Source organism: Argiope bruennichi, chromosome 9 (genome assembly GCF_947563725.1).
Source record: "Argiope bruennichi chromosome 9, qqArgBrue1.1, whole genome shotgun sequence".
In the NCBI taxonomy this organism is placed as follows: Eukaryota; Metazoa; Arthropoda; class Arachnida; order Araneae; family Araneidae; genus Argiope; species Argiope bruennichi.
In genome coordinates, this window is record NC_079159.1 from 3,166,246 (window position 1) to 3,191,389 (window position 25,144).

The following is a 25,144-nucleotide window of genomic DNA, read 5'->3' on the forward strand; positions in this document are numbered from 1 at the left end:
AAGTGGTTCCATCTTGCCTTTCGATCTATATTTACATCTATAAGTCAGTTATTTCAATGATTGCATTTTTCTTCGAGTATATTTTGTTTCATAGAAAATAAATTATAAAGAAATATGACAAAAAAAAAGATTAAAGAAAAAAACTTAGTTGGAAATTAATTGCGCATTTTAAAAAATTGAATGAGGGTGAAGTCAAAGTTATAAAATTATTTTAAACAAAAATATATTAATGAAACAAATAATAATATTAAATTTTCAGTGGTCATAAAACACACTTAATATTTTGAGCTATTTTTAAACCTATAACAAGACTTCCCCCGAATTTTAAAGCGCCCTAAATTTTAAAATTTCTGAATGCTAACTCTAATGCCTAAAACAAATGGTTTTAAATGCAGAAAATAATGAGTATTGTGTTCTAGCTGCGCAATTAAAATTTTGTAATTCATTTAACTAAAACTTGATCCGTCTTCCATCATGAATGCTGCAAACCTTTAAAAGCTATCAGTCGCCATGCTGACAAGGAAACTGCGTTCGAAATGATCCATCTCTTTCAATTAACGCACTAAATTATTATCGATCTGTTACAATGCAGCTTGGCGACACCAAGTCATTGTGGTTTCGGGAAAGCGATCGTTTACTGAAACTTTATTGGCTCTCTAAAATTATACGCGCAGAGGAAACACTCGTTCCAGCTCATTGTAATTGTTTCTTAATTATTCGAGTGTATAAAAAGTTATTTACAGCCGCCGTTGATGGAGAGGAAGTCCAATTCCGGACTTGGAAATGAACAGCACCACCATCTAAATACTGCGCGAACAACTCTTTTCGTTTACGAGCGCACTGGTGCAGTAAAAGCTGCACATGCTCAGCACAGACTGCCGTATATTCACCTAGTTTGTAAGAAGAAGGGGCATTGGAATTCCTTATTTCGCTAAGATTCCAGCCGCTCCAAAGAAATAAATTTGTCCTTTTCAAAAAAAAAAAAAAAAAAAAAAAAAATCCAGATTTTGCAATTACTATGTTTGTCAGAACTAGAATTTTATTTCAAATTGAATATTTGTTTCTTTTTTTCAATTCATTATTATGAATATTCCTTAAAACTTCTGAACAATGGTAAAACCTCATAAAACTTCCTCTTTTAAAAATTCGAGGTCAAAGGCAAAAGAAAGAAGAGTGTAATTCTTAGATTTATCAGCTAACAGTTTTTGCTCATCATTTATAATTCAAAGTTAATCACATTACTACAACTGTATATTTTCCTAGCATTTAAAACTTTTTTTTTACACCAACTTAAAATTTGGTGTCAAAATCTGGAAACTCCGTTAAATAAAAATGTTTTTAAAACTTAAACATTGAAATTATTAACTAAAAATAATAGATTCAACAATCTGTAATGTTGAAAAAGCATTCATTAAAATTTTACGAAAAGTATAAATATGCCGAAATATCACATAAAAATTAAAATAAATTATTTTTTTAAAAATATATCAAATTCCTATACAAATTTATGTTAGTACGTTCATATTACGTTAATTCATATGTTAGTATTTAGTACATTCATTGTTTACGGAATAAAAAAAATAATAAAAAAAAACAGATTTTTGATTGAGACACATTTTGATAAAAAGATTTTCAAATTTAAATTGTGTTCACAAATTAAAAAAAAAAATTCGGATATATAATTTTGAAGAAATTAAACGTGGCATATCTCGGCAACAAAAATTTTTTTTAACTAAATAGCTTCAATTAGAAAAAATTTTCAAAAAAAAAAAGAATCAATGTTTGATTACAGAATTTTATTGGGATCAAAATTGTCGACATGTATCTAGAACAGTTTTTACTTCCCAGGCTCATTCGTTTTCCCTTCGGTTATTCCTGGGAAAATGTTGTGACTCAAATCATAACGAACGAAGATTTATTTTGGCGCCGTTTCCTGACGTCATCACCGACCGCCAATTAAATCGCTCTGATTAAAAGTCGTCTGCTAGATTTGCGAGTTTCCACATTCGTTTCATTTAATTTCTTCCTTTTGTAATTCTGTGGTTCGGCCGCTGGTAGAATTAACTTCTTGGAACACTTTCTTCCTTTTTTTTTCAGAGGGGGGTTCTGAGGATGATTAAAACGGATGAGAAACAATTTTCTTTGTTTCTCCTTTTCGGCGTTTTTGTTGACGTCATCTCCTCCCTCCTCTCGCTATGCCGTAACTCGCTTAACTGTGATGTGTGCGTCATTCTTCGCAAATGTTCGCTTGTTAGGGAAACAAATAAATTTGTCGTTTAATTTGCGGATCCATGTTATACTCTCCTTTTGTTAAGGGCTGCCGTACGGAATACCGATGGAGCTGATTTCGTAAGCAGGGTTGCCTAGGTTGTAAGAAATCACGGAAACCGATACAGTAAGCTCACCTCTTAAAAAACTATTTTTTGTGTGTGTGTGTGCGTTTTACGCTTATTGGCTGCCATAACACGAAACAAATAAACTAATGATAATTTCTATACTTTAATAACCACAAATATACAATCTTTATTACCTTAATGTCAGTACATTTTAGTGGTTACTAAATATCAAGTGAAAACTGATAGCGAAAATCGTGACAATTTATGCTACATTCTTAAAGAAGCTAAGTCTCATCAACAGAGTTTATGAGAAAACCCATTGTATCGTAAGATTTGTGATCAGATTTTGAAAATAATTGTGATAGTAAAAATTCTGTTATAGCCAGTTTAGTTTGTAACTAATTTAATTTATTCAATGCCAAGCCAAATTCTTATGTATGTTTCATGCTTCTATACGTAATGAAATTTGTTTAAGACTCATTATTGAAACAGCATAATAATGAAAATCAAATTAAGCATAAAACAACATGATAAAAATGTCGCCTTTACTTCTGCAATTTTAAAATCCAAAAGTAATCTTAATACCATAAACCATATTCAAGCTGTACCTTTATTGCTTAAGACTGGGGGGGGGGGGATCACTCTTTTCTCTGTCCAGATAAATCTTTTACGGAAAGATTCTTTTTTTTTAATCAATAGGATAGTTCAAAAAATGAGTTACAAAATTCTAAAAATTCGTGATTTTACATTGAAATTTAAGAATAATTTTGTAACTCTAGACTTTTAATTAAATTAATAATTTGTGCTGTAAAATTATTATAAGCTCAAATAATTAAGTTTTTAACTCCTCTAACGTGCAAGGAAAAATTATCAATTATATGAAGAATACCTCACCGTGTGAAAAACTTGCGCAAATAAGTTATTTTGCTCTAATTCTTTTCTTGACACTTGTTTTCTGAAACCCATTATATATATATATATATATATATATATATATATATATATATATATATATATATATATATATATATATATATATATATATATATATATATATATTTATATATATATATATATATATATATATATATATATATATATATATATATATATATATATATATATATATATATATATATATATATATATATATATATATATATATATATATATTTCAAAGAAAAAAATGATGAATTGATTAAATTTATAAAATTTTTTGAAAGCTTTTTATCAAGATATATCATTTAAATTGTTGAAAAGTGATTTTTGCGAATATTCCTTTTAAAATATGAAATTATAGTGCCTGGTTTTGAAAGTATTTCTGAACAGAGCAACTCTGAGGCATTATCGTTTGTTACTGATCTCATGTAACGTTTTAAATGGTTGCGGATGATTAGAGATTGATTTGATTGTTAAAAGTTCCAATTGTAAACACGTTGCCATTCTCATTCTCTTTGAACGGAAATTATCTAATTTATTTTTCTTAAACCTGATACATCTTTAAAATTGCATGCCAGAAATCAAACACCAGGTAGATGCTCCGAACAAAAGTTTAAAAAAAATCCTTTATCATTTTCCGGTACACCCTCCAGACGATCGCCGGCTTTTCATTACCGATTATCACCGGATTCAATCAGCAGATCCACTTAGGACTCTTGTTGCACCCTCCCCCCGGTATAAACTTCCCGAAACTCAACCTCCCCCTACCCTCTTGCTGCCCACCATTAAAAGGGGTACCCGACCGAAAAATTGGCGGGCCGCTACCCGTCCGAAGAGACGGGACTTGTTAGAAGGGGTGGCCACGTGACCTGCAACCTCCCGCCGAACCGAGTGAATGGAAATTTCATTAATCCGCCCTTATTCTCCGGATATAATGTAATATGTGTTACATTACGAGGAAGAACAGGCAGAATGTGGAAACTGTGACCGCTTTAACGAGGTGCCTCCGTGACTCACTGAGGTTAAATCACGTGATTTCGGAGGGAGATGATTTTTGTTTTCTTTGAGGAAAGCATATGTGGGATGATTTATCAGTTGTTTCTATTTATTTGTGCCAGTAAGCGATGTGGGTGACTATATTACGAGGAAGAGTTAACACGTTAAACTATTTAGAAATTCTTATTATTATTTACGTCTGCTGATTGCACTCAAATGCGTTATTTCAAACATACATTGCTCTTTAAAGCTACACAATAGGACGCTATACACTAGAACAATTGCGGGGACGGGGGTGGGGATGGGACTATGGCCAATTGCTATGTGTTAGAACCTGGTCAGATAAGGAACTTAATATGTTCCTTGCTCTGGACTATGAATCAAATTCATATAGTTTTAATGTGCATCAGAAAACAAAAATATGGGCATACCGAATATAGCTTACAAAGTTCTAGCCCAGTACATAGATTAAGTTGGTCTTGTGCGGTACAACTTTATTCTAGGTCCAAACTCAAGGACTTGTGCTTAGATTGGATTAAGAATCAAATTGATACAGGGGTAACTAGAAATAGTTGTTACACTTTTTTTTCCTTCATTTTTTTAAAGAATCGATTGCAAGTATGTTTACGAAACACTTTTTAGAGCTTCTTCCAGTTATTAAAGATATATAATATATTTTTTAAATGATTATTCAACTATATTAACAATTTTGTACACACATGTATGTATATTGCAGCCCCTTGCCCACAATGGAGTATGTTGTTATATTACATGGCGTTATTTGTTACATACCTTATGTTAACAATACACATAAATATAATATTTTTGTGTCTTCATTTATTTTGTAAGCTTTATGGAACAACAATAAGTTTACGAAGTTTATTCATAATACACTTGTTTCATAAATTATTCTGATAAGCGATCTTCATTTAATGTGTGAAGGTGTTTTTACAAATACGTAGTTTGTAAAATGGGTTCTATGGTTGTGAACCTATTTTAATCAGTTGCGACATGGAAACTAGCCTGAATGGTAAGATTGACTCAGAAAACTCTATGCAGTATCAATTGCTGTCCTCTTCATCCAAAAATGATTGATGAGCACTTCTTTTCCTTCGTTTATTTGTTTATGTTAATCCCCCCCCCTTTCTTTCTTTCTTTTTTTTTTTCAGTGCTTTCTCTTAATAGTGTGTCACTTTGCAACTAAGGGTTGCAAGACATTTTTTTTTTGTCGGCAAATTTGTTAAAATGACACTTATTATTAGCTTCCGCTTTAATCACTTTCGTATTACCGCTTCAGGAAATGGGCTCACACGAATCTCTTCACTCCCCATTTGTGGAAGTAGAGAGACTTGTGAACTTGCTTATGGAGCAGAAGGGCTTCTTTTCGACATGAAAGAAGATCCTTCTGTTTTGCATCATTGTTTCGCGCTTCTTCTGTGGCATTTCATTCCATGGAGAAACTTCTGGCTGCGAGCGATCAGCAGTGGCCGATGTCTAAAAGTCTCCATCACCAAAAAAGTCCTAATTAAATGGCTTAATTTCGGTTGCGAAGAAGCTTGCCATAAACTTCTACAGCGTTATAGCATTTGGTAGGGCCTATTTCACTGTAGAAGAAATGTCAGACGCGGATAGAGTCTTTACAGAACTATTCCTCACTCAGGCGATGGACATTTTGAAAGGTCCAAGCACAGACAGACTCATGTTATGTGTAGGTGATCTTTTACGTTTCTTATCAAAAGAATCCTCCATATTTTTGATGGGATCCAATATTTGTAAATCAAGATGGCACAGATGATTGTCCAGAAGAAGTATGATAGGTCTTTCTTTGGTATATTTGAAAAAATATCTCGTGAGACATTAAAAATTTTGCCCTAATATCTGCAAAAATTTATTCAGTAAGCCTGCACTTTTTTCAGGTTTTGTTTGAAAGGAAGTATATTTAAAAAAGTTTTCTACCAAAGAAAAGAGCAACTCAGAGAAGAAAAGAGGTGCCATTGTCTCTGACAGCAAGAACCATTCTTAACAAAATGCCTTACTTTGCTTACGTTAAAACTTCATTCTCTTTGGGTTCTATTTTGGGGAGAGGGGAGGGGGGGGAATTCTAAACCTTTGTCAATGCAGTCTAGCAATGCAAGTTACAATACCTTGATTCTGGATTTTGTATCAGCTAAATACTAGTTTTTGCCGAGTTTCCTAAAGATCTATCCAAGTTTTCCGCCTGATGCATGCTTAATACGACTAATGGTTTATTCATTCCAAAAGCTGACCGCCGGTCACTTCAAGAGCTTTCCCTTTCAGTCTAGTTCATTGGGATTTTTATTTGATTTTTTAGTTACGGACTGATTTGTCAAAGTTTATGCTTATTTAGTCGAAAGAACATAACATATTTTTGAAGTACTGGCTATATATTATAATAAAACTCTGTTTCCTGTTCACTTGCTGAAATCTGTCGGTATTTTTTAAAGACAGTGTTAGATATAATTTATTTTGGATATGACATAAAAACAGTTTATTCAAAGTAATTTATATGCAGAATTTCCCAGAAATATTTTTGAAAATTAACAGAATGTATCTATATTATGTATTTAATTAAATTTTAATTCATTTAATCATCGCTAAAATTTTTGAATTAGAAAATGATGTTGATTAAAAATTGCAACTTATTATTAACAGCACTTTACTGCAGAATTTTTGGATCATCGCGAAATTAATTTCACGACAATCAGCCGCCTATTATGTACTAAGCAACCATCTATCACAAATGAAAAATCAGTTCAGTTATCACTTCTTCATCTGCCTTTAGAATTGTTCCTTTTGCGAATCCGTCCCTGGCCTTCTTTCTTTTATAGTTTCTCGTATCAATTTTAAAAGGAAAATGTATATTATAAGCTTATAATTTATTCGGAGCAAGTTGTTATTATTCCCAACGAGATTGCAACAAGCTGCCCCTTGTGGCGCCATTTTATATCTTGATATTTGTGAGTGAAGCCATTTTAAATCTTGATATATGAAGGAAAAAAATATTGATCGCAAGACAAAAAATCGTACACGTCTCGTAATATATTCTTTTCATATTCAATGAAAAGATTCGCAAAATTTAAAACCAAGGAAATGAACAATGTTTAGGCACTTGATTAAATATTGTTTCAGTTAATGTTTGTTTGATGTCTTGACCTCTATGCGTTTCAGGTCTATTGTTGAGAAATTACTTAAGACAATCGAGGACCTATAAGATATTTTTTTTCAAGATATCAATTTAAATTTTGCAGGAATTAAAAAGAATGCCATAAAAATGACATGCAAGATATTTGTTTGCTTTTAAATTATGAATATAAATAAAATATTTTAATAACATCTAATAGCCTCTATGATAAATGTCCTCTGCGATCTAAAATTACTGGAAAACAGTCCAATTTTTTTATTGGTTACTCTATTTTTATACAACAGTTGATTAAAATTTGTGTTAGAGAAGAAAACTTCACAATGAATGCCTAATAAAGTGAAAGTATTGATTTTGGGGAAAAAATATGACCCGTATTTGATAAGAAAGGAAATAACTATAAAATATTTACTGTATATAAAAACTATAATATACCTTAACAATAAAATATATTTTCTATATGTATACTAAAATTTCTTCTCTATAATTTGTTTTATACTTATATAGCATTTTAGACAATTTGGAGGGAAAAAATGAAGCTCATAAATTCTAAAATCTTTATTTTTCTTGCTTTGAGAAAACAGCCTGTTTTTAATGCAAATTTTGTTATATGTTGAATTCAATAAATAAAATGCTTGAAATATAATGTTCTTTATGTGATTAAGACATGCATTTACAGTATAGCATTTATATTTCTGTTGTATAACCAAAGCATACGCAATTTTATAATTATGACAATAATTTTTTTAAGTTATCTTATTGCTTTAATTGTTAATCACAAAAATGCTTGGATATTATTATTAAAAAAAATAACGAAATTGATTAGTACATATCCATTTCGCATTTAAATATCAATGCGAAATTATATTATGTTGCTAAAACATTTTAAAATACTTAACTTTAAAAAAAAATGTTTATATGTCAAAAAGTAGACATGGCGCTTGTTTAAAAGTTATAATTATTATAATCTCACCAAAAATTATTGAAAAGCATTTTTTTTAAATATTTAGTTGCTGATGCCATGCCCCATAACATTTAAAAAAAAAGCTAAAAAAAATCAACCAAAAATTATCTGGCAAATCCTTAAGAGTAGCATTTTCCTATGTTAGATATTTTGTGACATTAGGATTTTAAATCATTTGTAGCGCATCTATCATTGCTTAACAAGTCCTGACTACATTGGTTTTTTTTTTTTTTTTTTTTTTTAAGTTTTACATTAAAACAATCTTAACACTCATTCTAAAACTCTTAACGGTGAAACATGTTTTACCGCTGACAGGATATCCGTACTGCAAAAGTATATTTTCTCGTTAAGAAACTTCCGGGGAAGAAAACTTCGGTGAATGTTGTTAAAATGAATCGATCAGAATAATGCTATTATTCGAGTTCACTGAGTCAGATTTTGTCAATAAAAGATTGTAAAACCAGTTCATCGGATTATATGAAAAAAAAAAAAAAAAGGCTTCCGTGACCAGTTCAGCGTTTTATGTGAATAGAAGATTCTATGACAGAGATCGTGATTTTATTTTCCCTCGAATTTAAATATAACTTATAATATTAGTTTCCTTGTTTATGCAATGACATTATAAATTCTTAACATGCAGAAGAGTAGAGCATGACAAAATATCTGTCATCAGAAAATATTCGGTGCTTGCATGTATTTTGATCATTTTTTTCACTTTAAAAAGGCATTTATTGAGAAAAAAGGGTACGATATATATCAATCAAAATATTTTCCATCATTTTCTACAACTTTTCCCCTTTTTTTTGTCCAAAAAAACCTGCAATTGGTTGTCTCTCCATTGATATCGAAATCGCCACTTTTAAATCGATGAATCCAAAACCGATAATTGGGATATGACGGGGCAGCGCCACCATAAGTTTCTAAAAGTGTCTGATGGGCTTCGGCAGCAGATTTCTTCAAATCAAATTAAAAAAAAGCAATGAATGTCGAAAATGCCATTTGGAGCCTTCCACGATTGGGGTCTTTATACACTGAATAACTCAATCATATTAAACGGGAAACTTTCAAAATGATAACACTAAAGTAATAGTAAATTGGTAAAACCAAAACCATTGTCGTTTATATGGATACTTCCAATGTTTACCAATAGATGTCTCTGATCAAAATACATGCAAGTACCAAATAGAATGATTTTCAGTCGACGGATATTGGTGGCATAGTGACAAATACCTTGCGCTGGTTATTCCCCTCAAAGAAATTTAGTTGGCTCGGCATACAAAATCATCTTCCCTCGGACGTGCATGTGCTTGGAAGATTTCTTTCTCCAACCAAATTAAACATTCAGGATGGGCATTAAAGAGGTTTCAAAATGTCATGAAATCAATTTATCTTGATAAAATGAATGTCCTCAATTCGCTCAAAATATTTCCTTATATTTCTTTTGAGAATCGTTAGTTATGAGTTCTTCAACTAGTGATACGTCAACCGCTTATCTGTATGAATTTTTAAAACATTTCGTAATTGTACTGCAGTAGCAGTACTAACAATTAGCACAATGATAACAGTAACTAAAGCAATAAAAAAAACGTGGTATTTTTTTTTTTTTTTAACTTTGTGAAAATTTCAGAAATAATTGGACGAAAATAAAAATAGCTTAGCTAAATTCTTTCTTTGCTTTGCTTTATTATTATTATTACTGTTTTCTTTTTAAAATGATTTAAAATGCTTAAGCTATAAAATACACTGAAAATGTTGAAAACATAATTAATATTTCAATTATTTTTAATTAATTAATTTGTAAAAGTTTAAAAAAATTTCTTAATGAGCACGCATTATCCAAGAGGTAACAATAAGCCACATTTGGTAGCGCAGTGTTCAACAGTTTATTTTTGCACCCTGAATGTCGCATATCGCAATCAGGAACCAGCCTGCAAATATTATCAGAAGAAGTTGGAAGAATCGCTACGCATTTCGCTCTCAGCGATCACCAACAATCGTGTGAAACGATCCAATAAATCCAGATTCAAGAAATTCAAATCCATCTTGACAGCGAGCGAATCACCGCGGACGAATCATTTTAAAGCCTCGTCTGCTTTCCCACCATCTGTGGGCATGCGGGTAGCACATGGTCTTTTGTTTAGGATTGCGAAACGGTGATGGAGGAGAGACGCGGTCCTTTGTGGCTAATAAATTGGAGTTTAAGTTATGAAAACCTTGATTTTCATTTAGAACGCTGGCAGACGGGAAGTTTTTTTTACTTCCTTGAAAAGGATTGTTTTACTATAACACATTTCAAAGGGAAATTTGTTTTCAAAGCAAGCTTTTATTCTGTTTTTTGCTGTTCCATGGATTGGTTAATTAATTATTTCTCCAGCAGTTAAGGATACGATTTTGAAGCACGTCCGTGAACTTACTGAAAGTGGAGAAGATTTCTTTAATATTTCAAAATTATCATTAACTAGCCGCCTTTGGCGACCAGCCGGTTCGCCAATCTTAATGTTCGTTAAAATTTTAATAACTAAACATTTTATGCAATTCCTACTTTAATAGCTTCATCAAAATATTTTAGAACTTCACATTTTGATAGTCATATAATTCACTCATAATATTATAAAGGCCTTCAATTATAACGAAATATGTATCTCTCTAATTTTCTGTTAGCTCTCGTAGAATTTATACTTTAAATTAAAATGGAAAGGATTAATCTGCAATTAATATAATAAAAATTTTTACTAAAATAAAGTACTTTTTTGTAATATGATTACTGAAAACAGAGTCACTAAGCGTTTAAACTTAATAGGCACTAAAGAATATCTTTCTTAATTTATGTAATATTTCAAGTATTTGTCAACAAAATTTTCTCAGATTCATCATGAACAGATCGATTCATTAACAATGTTTAGCTTTAAATGCATCAAACACTAAAAAAATAAACAGAATCGTTTGAAATAATCGTTTGAAAACAGGTTAAAAAAACTATTTAAAAAACGATGTAAAAACTATAAGCATATACAAAAAAATATATAACTGACATAAATACAATTTAATTACAAAAGCATGCAACTAATCTAAAAATAATTTAAATCAAGTCCACATCCGTTGATAATATTCTCAACAATCAGAACACAATGCGCATGCGTGAATTTTCACCGCCAGTTACGGTAACGCAAATGCGTGAATTTCTCTACGCCAGTTGGGGTAATCCTATGCAGATTAGAAATTTTTAATTTCCTTTATTCTGTTTTATTTTAATTCAAAAGTACTTCAGAATGAATCTGAAAGATCGATTCATTAACAATGTTTCATTTTAAATGTATCAAACATTAAGAAAATAAATAGAATCGTTTGAAATAATCGGCCGAAAAATCTTAAGCCTAACCTGATTAGCGTGGGTAAAAAATTGAAGCCTTATCCATTTGGCGGTGGGGAAATGAAAAGATTTTTTTGGCTGGAAAATTAGATTTTTAATTAATAATTAAAAATTCAAAAAAGGGACTCGGTGCGCATTCCGGACCTCCAAGGTATGTATACATGTACCAAATTTGATAGCTGTAGGTCAAACGGTCTGGGCTGTAGAGCGCCAACACACACACACATTGAGCTTTATATAAGTATAGATAGATTAAAGATCGCCGAAATGATGCGGTAGAAATTCCAATTAAAATGATGCGAAACCTTTTAAATAAAATATTAATGTACTTTTCAAAAATTGATTATCACTCCACATAGTGCTTCTTAAATAGGCATGATTTTACAATTGGTATAAACTTGTAAGGTCGAAGTGTACATCTTGGAACTATTTTCTTTTTGAAAATTTTAGTTATAATTTTAATTAGTTAAATATTGAAAGAGATTTTGCTCTTTCTTCATAATAATTTCCAAAAAATGATATTTTTTGCCCTTATATACCAAGGATACCAATGATATCCATTTTTATGGCGCATAGTTTTTCATTTTTTAATTAATATTTTATAATATTTTAAGCATATTCTATTGTTCAACAGCGTATTTCATTGTTGAAGCAAAGCTCAAATCGTGTTCATTGTTGTTACCAATATCCCATCGTTCTTATTTCCTTTGTTACATATTAATCTATGAATATTCAGTTGAATATTTTGTATTGAGTAACTTTCTGTTTAAGAAATGCTTTTAATGTGGATTTACACTCAGCCAATAGGCAGCGAGCGCATGCGTAGAAAGGCTGAAAAGTGCTGTTCGATTCATGGCAAGTATTTGTCCCGACGGAACAACAACAGGCCGCTGTAATTTTTTTTTTTTTTTCCTACTACGCATACCTTTGTAGAATGTGGCGTGAAAAAACTGATCACTTGTCATAGATTCATTCCGACATTTTTTACTCTTTGTCTTTCTGACACGAAGTGATGTATTAAAAAAGGTCTACTATATTTATTATAATTTAATAATAAATACCGAATATGTACTTACCTACATAATTACAAACATAAAAATAATAACTACAATCATAATAATATCAAATGATGTATTTAATATCAAACAATTCGAAATACATTAAAATATAAATTGTTTTCGTCTCGTAGTTTTAGTTTTGTCTCGTCTTCGTAAATTTAGCTCTCGTAGTTATAATTAGCAGAAGATTTAGTCTGCATACTGTCTTGCATATTTCTGTACATAATAACTAACTGCTCATCTTGCACTGGATTCTGAGTGGTCTTCTGTGAGACAGGAACGATATTGTTGTCTTAATTATATTCATTGTTGAAAATGCAGATTCACACAGGTAGATACAACCAAAGAACGATGTTAAATGATGTGCAACATTTTTAAAATTAGCATACTTTACTTCGTCCATTAAGATTCCAAAAGTTATTCTCAAGTTCTGAGCTACGTGCTTTTAAAATGATGTCATTTTGAAGGAGAAAAACTTCGTTTTCTTCAAGAGATACAGAGAATATATCATTTATGTTATATCGGTGTTCCATAAATATGTTTCTTTTAGCGTCTTAGGTCTTCGTAAATACGATCATCCCAAAATGGCTTGGTGATCCACCGATCTATCGCGATCGACTTAATGCCCACCTTTGTATTATCTTCAAAGCTCCCACACTGGAAGGTGCCAGGGATATATATATATATATATATATACCCTCTTCCCTTGTCTTCCAGTTGTTACATCACCGTTCTTATAGCAAGCGAATTAAGAAAATGAAACATTGCACAACGCAGATTTAGAGGATTCTGAATTATAGCGCAGCTGTTGCTCGAAAAACATGGCAGAACGATGAAGACAAGAAGACATATGAATACAATTTAATTTAAGTATTCAAATAGACACACTTTTCTCGCATTGCTACTCATACAACTATACTGTTTGGCTATTGTAAATTTGTATTCCATTAAATCTATGTCGTATATTCAATACGGTATATTTGCTTTTTTTTCACTTGATTCGCCGGCAAATAGCACATGTAAGGCCCTTTTCCTTGAGTTTCGGACTTTTTTTACATGTTTTTAATCAAAAATGACCATTCTGTGTATTTGATTTAAACTTAAAATCTATTTATGAGGCATCTTGTAAAATACAAAAGGACTGAAGTTGATGTAAATTTTATGAAAAACTATACATAAATTGGATTCCTAAAAGAAAGGCAAAAATTCTTCAAAATGTATTTGGTTTTCATTGAAAAATGATCGATATTATATATTTTGTCCTCAATGGACAGATTTTGATTCCTTTGCTACATCAATAGTACTGCGCTGTCACAAAACGATGATTCCATGTCATATAAATCATATTCAAGAATTCAAAGAGATATTTTCTGGAAACTAGTGTACAAGTATTTAGAAAAATTCGTTTCACTATTATGTTTTTTCTTTTTTTTTTTTTACATATAAACAAATAAAAAAAATAACCAACAGGAGAATTTTCCGTCATGTGGTGTGCACATAGCATTGCAAAGCAAGATGAATAAACTCGGTTCCTGGCGAAGTTCTTGTTATTTATGAAAGATTAAAACTGACATTGGCTACCAGGTAAATGGAGAAAGGAAGACAGTATTATTTTTAATTGTTGTTATTTAGTGTAAGCATGAAAGACTAGAAGAAATAAGTATAAAAAGTGTTTAAACCGCGTCATTAAAAAATAAGATAATTTTTTTTTTTTTTTTTTTTTTTTTTTTGAAAATCAAAACAAAACGTGTACTAGTGTGAGGCTCACAAAATAATAAGAGAAGGCTCTTTATGGGCATCATAAGAAACAAAAATACCAAATATTCCTCACATAAAAATTAAAAAATGTTATAAATGAGATTATGATTTTCCTATCTTTAAAAATCTATGAAAATAGACATAGGGGCAGGAAAACATTTACAACTCATTTCAAAGAGCAAAATAAATATGTTATCTTCTTTACCTTATGTTAGATGAGCCATGTCTAATACCTAGTAAAGAAGTAGATGTAAATTCACGGTATTTAAATTAAATAATGTTCATTCTTTTCCTGAGTTTTTTTATTTTTATTATTATTAGAGAGAGATTTGATAAAGGCATTTTTTAAAACTTTTATTCTTTGCTATCCGTTTCAGATGAACAGTTTGGTTGTTGCGAATATTAATAGCGTATGAATACAACACATCTCTTATGCCTAACTGGATGTGTATGATTTCCTCTATAAAATATCTCGAAAATCAAATTCTGACAAATTTAAAGACGTGTTATTTGAATAATTCTACATCTGTACACACGAACCCCCTAATAGAGTCGAGTTTCAAGATATCAAATGGTTATTAACAACTTAAGGGTCTGGGTAATCTCTTTCAAACTGCACTTCTTCTTTAAATAAAGTCATTTCACTTTCTGATTCTTCGTGTAAACTGCCCAAATAATTGAAGAATCTTTCTTTCGTATTCTTCAACAGTGGGGAAAAAAATCACGTGAATAAATATGTGATGGAAGAATGAAAACGATTTGAATTTCAATTCAACAATAAGATCTACTGTTAAAAATGAGGCAATTTTTTTTATTAATTGTTCTAATTCGGAAATAAAATGACGTGGGAAATAAATTTATTATAAAGATAACATTGAATTTCAAAATAGTGTAAAAAATGTTATGATCAAATATTTTCAAATGCTAACTCTGGAAAACATCCGAAATGCGCTTTTTTTATTAATCAGATTTCTAATTTTTAATGATTAAAAGTTTTAATAAAATGGCTTTGAGGAAGGCATTCTTATCGTCTAAAATATATTCTTGTCAAACACCTTTGTTAGCTCTGAATGAGACAATCTGTTCAAGTGGCACCCATAATCACACGCATTCTCCTTTATAGTAAAGAAATTATTAATTCTAATTTAACATTTCATATACATATTTTTCTTAACTGTCTAAGAAATATATATATATATATATATATATATATATATATATATATATATATATATATATATATATATATATATATATATATATATATATATATATATATATATATATATATATATATATATATATATATATATATATATAAATCTCATGTCACGGTGTTTGTGTTCGTACTCCTCCGAAACGGCTTGACCGATTTTCATGAAATTTTTTATGTGTATTTGGTAGGTATGAGAATAGGTCGTAAAGTATATTTCACAACGCTAGGTAATTAGGGTGTTCCTATCCACGTTCATCGTACAATGAGGAGATCAACGCTTGCTTGAAATCATCCCCACTGTGGCGTAATGTTGAAAATGTCCAGCTAAAAATAAACATGAGCGTCCAAATGCTACAAGATCCATCTGCTGACACATTCTCGGACCAATTGTTATATATCGGTGATGGAAAAGTTGCTGTGTATGAAAATACTGGATGCATAAAATTGCCCACTCATTTCTGCACTGTCGTTGATTCGCAAAATGCTCTCATTGACCACATATTTCCAGATGTACGCACATAATACATAAATCATGCGTGGCTGGCAGAAAGAGCCATTTTTGCAGCAAAAAATGTGGACGTCGACGATTTAAACTTCAAGATACAGCAATCGTTGCCAGACGACTTGGTATGATACAAATTGATCGATACAGTTTGCGATGCTAACGAAGCTGTAAATTATCCTACAGAGTTTTTGAACTCACTGGATTTGTCAGGCATGTCACCACACCTTCTACGACTGAAAGTTGGATCTCCGGTTATTTTACTTCGGAATTTGAACCCACCATGGCTGTGCAATGACACGCGATTGGTCATTAAAAAATTGACGAAAAACGTTATCGAAGCCACCATTTTTAACGGTGAATTCCGAGTCGAAAATGTTTTGCTGCCAATGATTAAGATTCCAATGATTCTCACAGACGTGCCAATCGAATTCAAACGCGTTCAATTTCCTATTAGATTCACATTCGCAGTGACAATCAATAAGTCGCAAGGCCAAACGATGTCTGTTTGCAGCTTAGATTTGGGCACACCCTGTTTTTCACACGTGGCATGTTCTCGCGTGGGCAAACTATCGAGCTTATTTGCGTTGGCTAAAGACGAACTGAGAAAAAATATCGTACACTCAATTGCTCTTCGAAATGAATATTGATTTCTTTATTTCATTTTTATACTTTAGGACAAAAAATATATTACTTTTTTCTCTTTACGTTTAAATTTTAAGAGATCAAGCAATGAATATGTTCATTACGTTAATGAAACACATTGTATTGAGAAAATGAATGGTTGGTGTTTTTTTAGTTTTTATCGGCGATCATCATCTATAGTTCTCCATTTCTCTTTCTGCCATAGATCCCATCCCTACACACTTACAATACATTCGTTAACAACCAAAATATTCAATAGAAATAATTTATAAGGCAGAACAACGTTTTTCATCAAAATGAATGCAAATATGTATAACGCAGTTTGCATAAAGTTTCTTATTTAATAAGAAACTTCTTTTTTTTTTTCATTATTTAATACTATGAGAATAATTTGAAGCGCAGTAAAGCAAACGACCTAAATTCATCATTATTGGTTTATGGCTGTATCATGCATGTCTGTTTTTTTTCTGTTTAGATATGCTATATTTTTAATGCATTTTAAACATTTAAAAAAAAGGAAAAAAATTACCGGAAATGTTCATATATTTTAATTATTCATTTGTCTCCACAGATGCATTGACAGTTGCCTCTTTTATGAAGGCAAACTATTTCACAAGCAAACATTATTCTATTTATTTTCTTTTATAACTAGCAAATTAAAGAAAACTTGATATTTATTTTTCTGTTTATCTTTTTTAGTGATATACATTCCATTTCATATGAGATGTCATATTCGTTATCGAACTTTAGACGCGTATTAGCTTCATTTGATGAACTGTTGTTCGCCCATTTCGCTTAGAATGGTTGCATTTGCTGTAATTTTCGTTTCTTAATAGAAATTCTTTAACATAATTTAATGAGCTCTCATTTGCACTTTAGAAGTTTCAAATCAAAGAGTTTTATTTCTTCTTGTATTTCTCTCTTTATGGCGCATGACAGCCTGTAAAGCAATAAATTTCATCTAGAAATAAAGTACTCGTTTCAGAAAATAGAATTTCCGCACATTTCCACTGATCAAAAACCATTTTCACCCTAATTTTATTAAACGCCATTCGACACGTTCCCCGTGCAAACTCGCTCACCTCACCAAAAGATCAAAAACTCCTCTTCCTCCCAAGGAGACTACCCCTTTCTTGCATCTCCCCCCCCATCCCATCCTCATCTCTCGTGCGAAGCAAGGAACCTGACTCGTCTTTCGCAATAACAATCTAATAACATTCCAGAATGCCCCAGCTTCCACGATTTGACGAAAATTTTCATTATAATTGGCAAAAGGGAGGCAGGCAGGGGCGCTTCCCTCATTACAGCCCTGGCTGCATAAACAATGACGCTGGAAGCTTCGTTAACGCCGTCTGCCTGTAATCTTACCTGAGCCCCAGCCGAGTCAGTAAACAGAGAGGTCCTTTAACGACGAACCGAGCATCGATTTTCCGGCGGTGCGCTAACGAAGTGCCCGAAACGTAATACCTTAATAGACGTCGTAAATTGAGGCACCGGGCCGCTTGCTTGGTGGTGCCCGCGCCTAAAATGCTCGGTGTCAGGTTGTTTGCTACACATTAGAAGGCAGCCGAGTTAACAACCAAACAAGCTCTTCGCTTCGCCTTCCACTCACTCGTTCCAGTAATTAGTTCGTCGCCATATTTGTTGCGAACGGATTTAACGACCGAAAAAAGGAAGGGCCTCTCTCTCTCTCGAGCTGCCTGAAGGATGGAGAGGTTCGTTAGGGTTTCCTCGAGGAATTTCCACACGATAAATAATTAATTAAGAAAAAGACGCAAAACTGTCGCATTGTTTCCAAAAGGGAGAGTAGGCTGGGAAAATAATAATAAAATATGTTTTTAAAAAATTATACATGTGAGAGAATTGGTGAGAAATGTTTATCTTTTCTTCAAAATGAATAAACAACTATGACTTGGAAACTGGAAATTTAACAGAAACAATGATGATAGCGCCTCTTACGTCGATTTGTGCGTTTACGTGCGTCTTTTAACGTTTCTTATTTCTTTCTGATACTTTAGAGGTAGCTTCGTGGCTTTCCTTTCATTACAAGGCGAGATATATGATTTTGTGTGTGTAACATATAAAACATTAAGTCGATCGCGATCGACCAGTGGACCACCAAGACATTTTGGGGTGACCGGCGTTACTAAAACCTAAGACACGCATACTAAAAGAAACGTATTTATGGGACAGTGTACTCTCTCTTGAGGAAAACGAGGTTTTTCTCCTACACCAAGCCATTTTGGGATGATCGTATTTACGAAGACCTAAGACGCTAAAAGAAACATATTTATGGAACACCAATATAAATGATATATTCTCTGTATCTCTTGAAGAAAACGAAGTTTTTCTCCTTCAAAATGACATCATTTTAAAAGCACATTGTTCACAGCATAAGAATAACTTTTGGAATTTAAGGGGCGTATCCTAATTTAAAAAAAGTTACATATCATTTAACACCGTTCTTTGATTCTACCTACTTTTGTGAATCTGCATTTTCAACGATGAATATAATTAAGACAACATATCGTTCCCTTCTCAAAAGACGACCAGATCCAGAATTAGAATCCAGGGCAAGATTAACAGTTAGTAATAATATACCGGGATATTAGTGGACAGTATATAGCCGAAGTCTTCTACTTAACTATAACTATGAGAACTCACTTTAGAAGAAAATGATTGATTTTTAATGTATTTTGAATTGTTTGATATTACATGCATCATTTGATATTATTATATCTATGGCTATTATTGCTATATTTGTATCTTGCTATTATGAATGTGTTTGTTCTCATGTAGGTTGAGTACATATTTCGTATTTCTTATTAAATTGTGATAAATATTGTAGACCCTTTTTTCTATCTCACTACACCTACGCCATTGGGTGGACCGCAACACCTTGAAAAAATTAGAAGTAGCTCGTACCTTGTAAAAGTTTGCCCACCCTTGATATAAAATCTAGTTTCAATAAGATAATTTATAGTCAGTAATATCTCAAGTCGACATTACAGGCGAATAGGTAGCTGCGTCGCCATAAAATGAATGCATCGCTTTAATACTTATTTGGGTTACCCCATGAAATTAATATAAAGATTCATTAAAGTAATAATTCATAATTCATTCATATTGATTAATAACATTAAAAACTGAATTAGGATCTTTCATATTAATTACTTTTAAATATATTAAGTTTACTGGCCAGAATAACATACATGGCTTTTCCGGCGTTGTCAACTTCAATTGCCATTGATTGTGAAACATCTCACTCTAACTGATCTCATTCTTCAACGTCCGTCAGTCTTTCAGTGGATGTTGCTTTTGATATCAACCAAACAACTAAAGGAGAGACACTTCATTACAATAGAGAAAATGTATTGACATAATAGAAAGCTCATAGAAACCATGATGAAAACTACGTATATTAGCTGGAGCTTGTAAGAATTCCTGACGAAAGGCGGAACAACACGTTTCCATTCCAAATTTGAAAGTGATTGATATTTGAAAGCATTTCTTCCAGGCAGATTTTTTATGAAATGATAGATCCCATCAGAGAAAGGCATCGAGAAAGGAATTAAGTATAAGCAAGCAAGGGCATGATGTTAAAAATTGTTTTTTTTTTTTTTTTTTTTTTTTTTTTTTTTTACGAACTGTTTAAAAGTCGGAAAGTGTTTAGATTTTTATTGTTGTGAAACGAGAATAGGGAGAAATACTGAAAATTTCAAAGTGATTTTCTTCGAGTAATGGCCTGTTCCTCGTTTAATAAATAAATGGTGAACAAGAAGAGAAGAAGAAAGATCAGTGATTGACCACTTTGCGGCTAGAAGCCAATTGCCTCGAAGGGGATGTCAGTTGGATGAATCTGTCAGTGTTTCGGATGGACTCAGCTATGGATAGCAGTCGGCCACAGCAAATCCTGTCGATACTGCTACGTTCACGGGGTGACGGGGTGGTGAATTGTACACAAGAAGAAGAAGAAGAAGCAAGCTAGTTTACATTTCCTGTAACAATAAAATAATACAGGTTAACAGCTTAATCACCGATGGACTGAATTTACCACTTGTGAAGGAAACGAGGTATATTTTACATGCTTTTTAAAGCTCTTGTTGATATGCATGACAGTGTGGGCCATTCAAGTTTTATCAAACGGCCTCCTTGCTCATAGGAAACTTTTCTTTCGATTATATTGAAAAAAGTGCATTCTTAATGCGAGGAAAAGTTTCTTTTTATTTTCTCATAGAAGAAATACAGAGAAACGTTTCATTCAAAGGTTTCATTTTTCCCTCTCTTCAGACCTTTCCTAGTTCGAAAAACTCATTTTTGGAAAATTTATCTCCGTTTATCTGCCCATTTGTCTGTCTGTGATCAAAGACAATTCAAAAACGCATTGATCTGTGCGCATGTCATTTGGTCTTTAAATAAAATTTGTAGATTTCTATCAAATTTTGAATGAAATTCAGCAGCAGGAAATTCGTCTGTTCTGCTGTCGGAATATAAGTGAGCATGATGACTACAAAAAGAAGAGAGCTATATGGATGAAATTCGGTAAGCAGACTTAACATTTACAATTTATACTCATATCCCATTTTGAATCAAATCCAAAAAGGATTGAAAGTCTGACGACCTGTATTTTCGGAAGCATGTAAACGCGATAAGTCAAAATCACAACGATTTAAAGGCATCAAATTTGGTACATGATTTTTGATTGCAATTGTAATTTTGAGTCAAATTTTGGTTTAACCTGGTTGGGAAAAATGGTGCTAAAACACAAATTCGTCTTTATTAAAGAATATGTGATAAAGTTTTGGGAAGAGCACTCCAGCTAGATTTTATTTGAATTATGAAATGATTGTTGTTGTCGGTCATCCAAGTTGATGAAGATTTCGGAGTACAAGAGCGGCTTCTGTGAATCAAAGTAACCTCAGGTCACTTGAGATAAATATCAGATTTTAGTTCGAGTATGTGGGGGGTAAAATGCCTCCCAGGAGGGAATCAACATTTTCGGGAAAATATCTACCCGCATTTGCATTTCGCTTGTTGGAAATCTCCAACAGCTAGTCTGTCTATAGTGAGCAATATTAATTCTAAAATAAAAGCAAAATTAATTTAGAATTCTGTGTTTGGGGTTGGTGTAATTGATTATTGGTTTTTCTTTATTATATCCTTTTAATATATAGATAATCTTGTTCTATCGGGAAGGAAAATAATGTTATGTACAATTTCCAGAATTATTTAGAGTTAAATAGCCTAAGCCTTAACCTTATCAATAGTTATAGTGGTAAGTTAGAGGGCAATTGATTTTCAGCGTCTTTTTCTTAATGAAAAATTGAATCCATTTCCCTTTAAGCAGTACTCTTTGTACATAGGTTCGTTCGCTGTTTAAAGTTGAGAAAGTTTTGGCTAAATTAGAAGAACTATTTTATTAGATATGCATCTTGGTCTTGAGCGCTCATTTATTTCTTATCTCTTGTTTATCCAAAATGGTTTTGTGAGCCATCCAAAAGCGAAGGCAAACCAAGTCAGCAACTGATTTTGCTGAGAAGCTAAATTGGCAGTGATTGAAACTATTACGGAATGTATCAGAAGCATAGTTGCAGTACAAGAGTTTAGCTATTTATTTCAAATCTGCAACAAATATCATCAATTAGAACATTCTATGTCTCTAAATGCGCCGTCAGGTTCTCGTTGTAATTAGAATCTCGCAGAATATTTATTCCGATTAGTGATCTCACAAAATCTACAGCATTACAAATTAAATTCACTATAGCACAAATAGTAAACCATCACTCAAATATAAAACTACAAGTAGCAATTTGAGACTTGGAAATACTTCAATATCAACAGAAGTTTAGTTATATTAACGACCCGTTTCAAAGCAACACTAAGGCTATTTTGGGACGAACCTCGTCATTTTGAACAGCGGTCAGATGACGAGGACGACACCTGACCAGGCACCTCCCTTCTCCAAACTTCCACACGACACCAGCGGGAGGACGTTTGGCTATCTACGGATTTAGCGTGCACCAGACCCGCTTATCCGACGGCTCTTCGGTGGAATTGGGTCACGAGCATGAAGCCCTCCAGTTCCGAAACCGATACTTCAACAGAAGGAAATTAAGAAAATTGTGACGTCTGCTGAACTGTAATTATCTTCAAGAGTTTTAGGTTTGAGATCTGAAAGCGGATTTGGTGCACGTTAAATCCGTCTGGGCTAAACGTTCTCCCGCTGATGTGGTGTGGAAATGTGGAGAGGAGGGTACCAGCTCAGGTGTCGTCCTCGTCGGCTGACCGGAGTTCAAAAGTGTGAAGTTCATCCCAAAATAACCCTACTGTTGCTTTGAAACGGGGCGTTACTATAACTAAACTAAACTAAACATTCGTCAGGGTTTACACTCGTCTTTGTGCAGACAAGACAGCATCTTCGGAGCTTTCATTTTAGTATCTAAATAATGAAAAATAAATTTATCACAAATGAAAGCTATTACTAAAATAAAATAAAAATCAATATTTTTAATCCCTTGCTTTTTCTTTTAATTATTTTTAAATCTCATTTAACTCCTTATCGATTTTTTTTATTACTAGCTGGTACCAGGTGCGTTGCTGCCGCAGAAGAAATAATTTTGGAATTATCGTTTGAAATTCGAAATAGCTATCTTCTTTAATTAAGAATGATAAAAAAAAATGATATTTTATTTCCTTATCGACAAGGAATAAGTTCATTGAAATTTAATGATATATAAAAGAGAAATATAAATATTTTTTTTCTTTATTATTCAAGTATACTTTAGGGTAGATAATATATTTTTGTTTTTCCGTTTTCTGCAAAAACAAATAAATTCCTTGGCAGTTCGACTCGTGAGCATCCAATATGCAACTGGCCATGTGAAAAACATGGATTTTCTAATTCAAAGCAATAAGTTGGCAGAGTTTTATCGCCATCGGATGAATGGCATGGCAGCGCATGAAATACGAACAAACAAAAATTCCTTTTTATATATTAGATCTAATTGGATGACACCTTCTGTATCAGAAATTTGCTGTCCCATCTCTTCAATTAAGAATTCTTTGAGTACCTGAAGCGTTTTATAAAATTTTATATATATAGTTTTTGTGTCGAATTCTAATGCTTTAAATAATCTAATTTCAGCTTATAAGTTGAAGTGATAAAACCGGCCTTAAACGTAAGACACGCTGGCACGGCGGTTAAGGGGTTAAAAATACACAACATGGAAACTTGGAACTATAAATCACAATTAGATGCCAAGGATGGTGTTCCAATTTTTATTCTATACTTCGAGCATCCATCTTTGGCGATATGCGATATTCGACGCATAGGCGAAACGAAAGTGAGCTGCTGGCCATAAGGAAGCATGTAAATGAACTAGCAAATTCGATCACAATGCAAAAATATGGAGCAATAGTGAGTCCAGTTTAAAAGTGATCTGCTCATTTTCCACCTCAAACCCAATTGTACAGGATGTTCAAGCCATTCTACTTCACCAACCTTCCATTCAGTTAGGATGGGTAAAAGCATATGTGGGCCATAATGGCAACGAGGCTGCAGATTCCTTAACCAAACAGGCTAATCTACAGGTACACCCGTTCAATATCCAGCTCCGAGAAGTCATCTTAAAAGTGTATTAAATAAATTGAGTCTACAGCAATGGCAAAAAGAATGGGACAACGGCTCAACTAGCAGAAACATCTATCAACTTATCCCCAAAGTCTACTTTACCCCATCATCTTGGAATAGGCTTCAAGCGATTTCGTACTAAACGATCGGATCACTGGGACTTCGATGAAGTAGGTGATCCCTGTCATTATGACACTAGATGTCCTCTCATTATATCTTTTCATTTTAACAAACCCACTCAAGACCTCGAACGACTCTGGTGGATCAAATTTATGGGAACTTCCCACCGAACACTCCCTTTATCATCATTGTATTGTATAGTAATTTTTTGTGTATCGCATGTAAATTTTAAAAGTTTTTTCTTCTTAATAAATTTTGCCCTTATATCCATTCAACCGACAGGGAATTCTAGAAATTCCAAGTTCGGGGATGCTGTGTAGCGAAAAGAAAAGAAACGGCAGCTATATAGTGATGGCAAGATGAACTCTCAAAAAATTGACCGATTGACGGAGTTCCACTTACTTCTGCTAATAGGAGCTTGAAACAGGCTAATTAAAAAAATGCTGTTGC

The 25,144-nt window shown here is 32.5% G+C and overlaps 1 long non-coding RNA gene across 3 annotated transcripts in view; it reads left to right on the forward strand.

Moving 5' to 3' along the window:
- LOC129985321 (uncharacterized) overlaps positions 1-25,144 on the forward strand; it is a 176,753-nt gene that overhangs the window by 117,122 nt on the left and 34,487 nt on the right. Inside the window, exon 1 of one of the 3 annotated variants that reach the window (XR_008785553.1) lies at positions 2,187-2,395. The exons of 1 other annotated variant lie outside the window; for it this stretch is intronic. This is a non-coding gene — a long non-coding RNA (uncharacterized LOC129985321). Of the gene's footprint in view, positions 1-2,186; positions 2,396-25,144 lie in introns of those variants that run through there. One more of the 3 variants, XR_008785552.1, reaches the window with a different exon arrangement.